At 44.3% G+C, this 6,000-nt stretch overlaps 1 protein-coding gene across 1 annotated transcript in view; it reads left to right on the top strand.

Moving 5' to 3' along the window:
- Window positions 1-1,315: 1,315 nt before the first annotated feature.
- Window positions 1,316-6,000, top strand: part of LOC119954498 (F-box/LRR-repeat protein 20) — a 109,854-nt gene continuing 105,169 nt past the window's right edge. The window contains exon 1 of the mRNA XM_038779785.1: window positions 1,316-1,403. The gene's annotated coding sequence lies outside the window, so the exon portion shown is untranslated. The remainder of the gene's footprint in view (window positions 1,404-6,000) is intronic.

Below are 6,000 nucleotides of genomic sequence, written 5' to 3'. Positions count from 1 at the left end.
CCACACCGCCCAGATTTTAGTGTTACAAATACCATATTGAATCCAAATGGTGTCAGCAACACACTCTGAACACTGGTGAGACCACACTGGATACCATTTTGGCAAGGCCAAATAAGAGGCATTCTTTATCTCCTTCTGAAGCGAGAATTAGACCCCGTGTTTGCATATTGTTTGTAGTAGCCCAATGCCTGCCTCTGTTCCCTCTTGCGCAAACCAAAATTGCCTGCAGCAGCCAACATAAAGACTCGTCTCCATGATAGACAGCCTGGAAATGGACTATAATCACCGTCACTTCTGGTCCTGAGATCTCCGACCTTATTGCTGACTCGGGCCTCGAGGCTTACTACACCTTAAACAATACTCCAATCTAATGTTGCCTCGAAGCAGCCCAGCTGTGCAGCAACACCAAAGTTAACGCACAGGCTATAGGCAAATGAGCTTTCTTATTGCATTAGTGTGCTCATACAAAAAAAAAATTCAAGGGGGCCACTTCTGAAACAAATTGTCTGTGCGCACCAAAGAAAATAAAATTAGAGGAAATATTGCTCCAGAACGGTGCCGCTGCCATATAGGACTCTTGATAGCGCTCTGATCACACAAGGCCCAGCCACTTTGCTTCCAGAGCTGACCTTGGACAGCCACACGGTTAGAAATTGACATAGTCTGTGTCGGCTCCTACTGCTGTGCCATTTGCATGATGAGGCCCAAGGCCCAAACTGCCGGGCTTCTTGGACCTCCCCATTTGAATTCTGGATGATAGCATTCTGCGGGGGAGGAAGCCAAAAGTTCCTCCGCCTTGTTTGGTGAAATTAGAGTTAGGAAATCACATCAATTTGTCCTTGCCTAGCAGTAATATGTAACTTTTATATGTGCAGGTTCTACAAGTGAAGAAAAATGCTAGTTTAATTTTGCTTTTATTTCTTCATTTAGTCTTGTTCGCAAATCTTCTTCATTGCACTTCAGTGTGTGTCTTGTGCACCTTAGAGCTTTGATTTAATTGTCTTTTCTGCCTCTGTCAGGCACTGAATCATGGTTCAAAATTAGCCCTTTGTAATCACCTGACCAGTGCAAACTTCAGTGATGCCAGATTAAAGCAAGAATCTACCCCTGCACCTTTCTCTCAAACCAAGATCAAGTCAAAGAATCGTAAAAGTTTCAGTAGTGAAGGAAGAAATTTGGCTGTTGGTCTTTGCTTTTAGCTCCAGATTGGTACTATTCTAATTCCATTATCCTTCTCTTTGTGCGTATCCTTTAGCGTTTGTCCTCTTCAATATGTACCTAATTGCTTCTTAAATATAATTGACTTCACAGAGAGCGATTTATATTTTGTGATTGAACTACGTTCGAAGAAAACCATACCAGAAGATATCTGTCTATCTCTCTTGTGTATAGCGCCACTTCCTGTAAGTGCAACATTTACTTTCTGTCATCCTTAAACTTCCTAAATCTAAGCCTAGCCTATTTGTTATACTTGCCTCAGATTGGTTCCTCCTTCTTCTACGACTGTTGGCTTTGAGTCATTCCAACGTTTGATATGCTGTTCTGTACAGTGTCCATTTTCTAAAGCCTGTGAAAATTGGGCCCCTCTGTCCCATCTATCTTCTGTCAGGGAAGTTCTATCACTGCATTCTAGGATGTAAACAGAGAATTTAAAAGCTCAGTGAGACTTGACAATAGTATCCAGGCTCTTCTGTGACAGGGCAGGTTCCAATGAATGGCTCTCTGGCACTTGTCAGGAGCATGTCAAGTGTAAAGCTTATTTGTATTCTAATTGCTGGCACACAGTTGACAATTATTACGAGTGCTGCAATTAAGATAACCTTCCACCTCGGTGCTTGGAAACCTCTTCCATTTTGAGGGGGAAGAGGGAAATACAATTTCTCTTTGCTATGCTGTTTCCAAAAATATCCACCGACTCCACCCAGCAAGCACAATAGTACCACTTTCTATGCCTGCCATCTTGATTATTTCCAGGTCTCTCTCCCATGCACTGCTTTCAAAACCCAGCAGTATATGCAAGTCACCACAATCTCCTCTTCCAGTGGCCTAAACTGCACCGCCCCACCTATCACCAATCCCTGAGGTCTGTGCCCAGTAAATCCCTTCCCAAATGCTCCCACACCTTCACTGCAATTTATTACCACAAATTCACCCTCCCACTATTGCCACAAGCTAACATTCAGTCTCATAGAATCTACAGTGCGGAAGGAGGCCGCCTGGCCCATCGAGTCCACACCGGCCCCTGGAAAGAGCACTCCACCCAAGCACACACAACCACCCGTTCCCCACAACCCAGTACCCCCACCCAACACTAAGGGCAATTTAGAATGGCCAATCCACCTAACCCGCACATCTTTGGACTGTGGGAGGAAACCGGAGCACCCGGAGGAAACCCATGCAGACATTGGGAGAATGTGCAGACTCCGCACAGACAGTGACTCAAGCCGGGAATCGAACCTGGGACACTGGAGCTGTGAAGCAACTGTGCTAACCACTATGCTACCGTGCTGCCCACCACACACACACATCACACACTTGTGAACTAGCCAGTATCTCTGCTTCCAAATGCTGATTCCTCACTGTTTCTGGAACCCTGGCATGCTCTTGCCATTCATTAAGTTGCTGTTTTTCCTCCATGTATTACAAGATGCCGCCTTTTTGTAACATCTTCTAGCACCTTTCAAAAACGTAAGTCATAAAGTTGAGTGCATGAGCAAGTAAACATTATAAACAAAGCTCCTGATTTATAATTTCCGCATAAATATGACAGAATTGTATACCTGAAACCTGCAATTATCATTAATAATCCCATAATCCATCACAATTTGAATGATATGTTGATGGTGTCAAACACTTCTTGTTCTCCATCTCACCACAAGTAACACCGCAGGTGTGTTCTGAGTTTAAAATATTGAAAAAAATCTACCAACTGCAAGACATCACATTTGGTTACAAAGCTATCTGAAATTCTGCATCCATTGATCTGAACCTATGACTAGTGAGCAGTATTCCCTTTGCAAAGCTCCCTGACTATGTTTACATAAACGTTACGTTTACTGGTACCAAAGGGTAAAGCCATAGAGTAGCAGTGTTTGAGTTATCTATTCAGTCGTAAAATTTTGTGCATTGTGATATACCACGTCTGCCCTTGTTCAACCTTCTCACCCCCCCGCCCCCCTCCCTTTTTAAAAAGTTTTTTTTTATAAAGGGGCAACTTAGCGTGGCCAATCCACCTACTCTGCGCATCTTTGGGCTGTGCGGGTGAGGCGCACGCAAACACTGGGAGAATGTACAAACTCCACATGGACAGGGTGCCGGGATCGATAACGGGTCCTCAGCACCGTGAGACAGCAGTGCTAACCATTGCACCACCGTGGTTCCCCCTTGTACATCATTTAAGTATCATTACAGTCACAGGAGGTCCACAGCTTATATTTATATAGTGCCTTTAACATTAAAAAATCCCATGGCGCTACATAGGAGTATTGTAAATGAACGTATGACACAAGGAGAAATTTAAGTCAAATTAACAAACGTTTGGTTAAAGAGGTTGGTGTTAAAGAATGTGTTTAAATGAGGAAAGTAAATTGAGATGCATGGGAAGGGTTTTCCAGAGCCTGGGACCAAAACAGCTGAAGGCAAAGACACCAATAATGGAGAAGTTATAATTGGGAATACAGAAGATTGCCAGAATTAGAGGAGCGCAGACATCTCTGAGGGTTGATGAGAATGGACAAAGCAATGGAGGGATTTGAAAAAGACGAGAATTTTAAAGTCAAGATGTTGTTTGACATGGAGCCAGGGTAGGTCAGGAAACACCGGGCTGAAAGGGGAATAGAAGTTGTTGTGAGTTAAGACACAGTCCATTGAGTTTTGCAGAAGACAGAAGCACATCAGGTTTAAATTCACTACTGAGAACAGTTATCACTCTGAATTCACAAAATGATCAAGAGATAGTCTTTACATGGCAGAGGGAACAACATTACACCTTCTTTGGCTGGCTGCAGCTCCAACCCTAAAACAAAACCAAAAAACACAGACACACCCAAGCTTTTCTCAAAGTGAAACTAAAAAGCAGAGCCAGAGCTCAGCTCCACCCACACTCTGACATCACGGCAGTAACTTGAGCAGAGAAACATTTCTTAAAAGTGACATTCTCATGACACCTGCCCCTTGTTTGTTTGTGTGTGTGTGTATATATGTGTCATTATAAATTGTTTCAATTTACAAACCTGGTGACTGTAATTATTGGGCAGCCAAGGGCCAAAGACTTGCAGTATTTTTCTAAGAGTTATTGGTTACTTCAGTTGTGTTGAGACTCTGCGTCAAAGGGGGTCTGGAATTGACTGTGCCCTAGCCCAGGGAGTCGTAACACAAATTTGGAAGTAACGAGGGCCTTCCAATTGGGTGCAGATACAAAGATTAAATAAGACACCATGAGTGTCTATGTACCATGTGTTAGAGATAAATAGATAAAACAGTATAGATAAACCAAGACCACAAACATAACCACAGACCTTCGGGTATAGAATATTTTTAAAAAACTGGTTTAAAGCGCAGTATTTTCATGCTTGCTTCCTGTAACCTGAAGCTGGAAATTTACCAGCACCCGTCAATCTGCAACAGCACTTGACCTTAGGATTTATAGTAATTAGGCATTAAAGTCTAAAAGGGACCAGGTAGATTAAACACAGCTGAACCTTGGCACTAGAGTATATTGTGTGTTGATACGGTGCAAGATTTCATCAGTGGGTTTTCTATTTTTTTAAAAAACACTGGCAACAGTAATTTGCAAAAGCGCAAACTAATCACCATTGGAGCAGTTGGCAAAGTAAAGAATTCAGTAGCATTGGTCGTGTTCAGTGACACGAGTCCTCAATACAAAACAGCTTTTGCATTTAGCATTAGTTCATGGCTTGGAAGCTAATTCCTTGTTTGTACAGTGGCATACGCTTTAAGCCAGGCTCAGCAACTTAATCCATTAGTGTAGACTGACTGGAGCTGGTCAGTTTGTATAGTTAGGCACCTCCCAAGTTCTATGTGCAATATATGAATATACAATGTCATTAGGGTGTTTTGATGTACCAAACTCACCACAATTTAAACATAAAGATACCCTCCGATAATAGGAGAGGTGGAAAAGCTGGGAGGGAATATTTTGCTGCCTGCACACTGATCTTGATGGTTTCTCTGTCACAGGTTTACTCACATTATTATTCCCTTGACACTAACATGACCCTATTGTCGAAGGTGGAGCTGCATGAGGTTGACAGCAACATGGAATATGTAATTTGACCCACTTAATAGTGGGAAACACTTGGGACTTCGGTGAAGGTCTGACCTCAATAGAATATCATAAATACAGTTGAAATAGCAACAGGATCAGTATGTTTGCAGCAATATTCATTGATCTGTGCCACATAGGTTTCAAAACCTAAATCATGGTGTGTGCAAATGAGAAGAACAGGCCACATTCTTAACATTTACCATTTTTTTGCCTAGTTGTTTCACGTGTGCTACACATCGGACATTCGGGTCAACTGGAAAGCAAAACACACCACAGTGTGGATGAGTGGTCCAGACGAAAACAAATCTGCAACTTTATTTGCAAGGGCCGGGATTCTCCCGTACCCGGCGGGGCGGGGGGTCCTGGCGTGTCGGAGTGGCGTGAACCACTCCGGCGTCGGGCTACCCCAAATTCCGCACCTTTAGGGGCCAAGCCTTCACATTGAGGGGTTAGGCCTGCGCCGGAGTGGTTCCCACTCTGCCGGCTGACGTGAACGGCCTTTGGCGCCACGCCAGCCGGGGCAGAAAGGACTTTGTCGGCCGGCATAAGTCCGCGCATGCGCCGGAGCGTCAGCGGCTGCTGACGTCATACCGGCGCATGCGCAGGGGAGGGGGTCTCTTCCGCCTCCGCCATGGTGAAGGCCATGGTGGAGGCGGAAGAAAGAAAGTGCCCCCACGGCACAGGCCCGCCTGCCGATCGGTGGGCCCCGATCG

The sequence above is a fragment of the Scyliorhinus canicula genome, chromosome 19 (assembly GCF_902713615.1).
Source record: "Scyliorhinus canicula chromosome 19, sScyCan1.1, whole genome shotgun sequence".
Classification (NCBI taxonomy): domain Eukaryota; kingdom Metazoa; phylum Chordata; class Chondrichthyes; order Carcharhiniformes; family Scyliorhinidae; genus Scyliorhinus; species Scyliorhinus canicula.
The sequence above is the reverse complement of the archived record's forward strand: the minus strand, read 5'-3'. Positions and strand labels throughout refer to the sequence as shown.